The sequence below is a fragment of the Monodelphis domestica genome, chromosome 4, assembly GCF_027887165.1.
Source record: "Monodelphis domestica isolate mMonDom1 chromosome 4, mMonDom1.pri, whole genome shotgun sequence".
Lineage (NCBI taxonomy): Eukaryota > Metazoa > Chordata > Mammalia > Didelphimorphia > Didelphidae > Monodelphis > Monodelphis domestica.
This window is the reverse complement of record NC_077230.1, coordinates 390,588,113-390,589,492: the sequence shown is the minus strand read 5'-3', so window position 1 is coordinate 390,589,492 and position 1,380 is coordinate 390,588,113.

Sequence of the window (1,380 nt, the reverse complement as noted above, 5' to 3'; positions counted from 1 at the left end):
CCTTCCCAAGAGCCTATCTAATCTTCCAGAATGATAAGATTAATGTGGAGTTTCACCAGCTTCTACCAAGGAGAAAGCACAAGGGTGTCCTGCAGCATCAAACAAGCCTTTCCTCTGAATAGTTGTGCCTTCTCCAGGGACCAATACAATCTTCATGACTATGGGGACTTTCTTTGAGATTAAGATCTACAAGATGAAAGCTCTTGGAATCACTAGACAGCCAAGCCTATTGTCTCCCAGGCTTGTTTAGGGACTTTCACTTACAGTGCCAGTGAAAGATAAAGTCCAAGTTTGTCCCCTCCACCTTGTGGCTCTGTTCCTTTCTGATTCTTGGCTCTGGTTTGATCCCAAAACTCATCTACTAGGTCCAGGAATTCTCAGTTGTCTAGGAGCTGGTTCCTGAGGATCCATGAACTTGATCTTGCCCGGGAGCTCTTTTTCTAGGTCTTGGAGGCTTGGTCCATGAAATGCTCTATGTCCTAGAATTCTACTATTGGCTCTCTTGTGGTGTTTGTCATGCAGGAATACTTCACTACTCATTCACATCCCTTCAGGCTATGGGGCTCCCTGGACCACAGATCTAGCATTAGAAAGAAATTCAAAGGCCATTCAATATATCTCCTTCATTCTACAGAAGGGGAAACTGAGGCCAAGACAGGCCAATCTGCCCAAGATCACACAGACAGCAAAATGACAGAGCCAGGATTTAACCTAAGTTCTAAGGCTCTTTCCCCTGGAACAAAACATATGGCTAAACAACCTTCTCAATAGGAAACCAAAATCTATAAGGTTCCCTTTGTCTCTCTCCTTCCTACATTCTGTTCCCTTTTTGAAGATCAAGTTCAAGAGCTCTGAACTAGATAATGAATCTATCAGTCATCCTTAAGGTGGTATTAAAGGAGCCAGGGGGCTGCCCAGGGTCAGAGGAGTTCATATTTTATCAAAGATCAAGGCACATCAAGTGAAAAGCACCTCTTTAAAGACACCGAGAGATTCTAGGCCATACTCCTCCTGGGTACATCCCACGACTCATAAAATGGATCAACAAAGGAACCAGACTTTGAGTCTTTGTTAATTCTATCTCCACATCTCCTTAAACTGCTCCTCTTCTCTGCTCCAATATACTCACCACCACCTTCTAGCTAAGTTCCTCATTACTTCTAGTCTACTATATTATTGCAATAACCTTCTTGATACCTGACATTTTCTCTGGCTGTTCCTCATTGTCTGGCATATTCTCCTTCCTTGTCTTCATCTATTGTCTTCTCTGGCTTCCTTCAATTCCAACAAAAATTCTATCATTGCAGGAAACATCTTCCAATCTCCCTTAATTCTAGAGTATTCCCTCTTTCTATTACATCTTATTTATCCTGTATATTG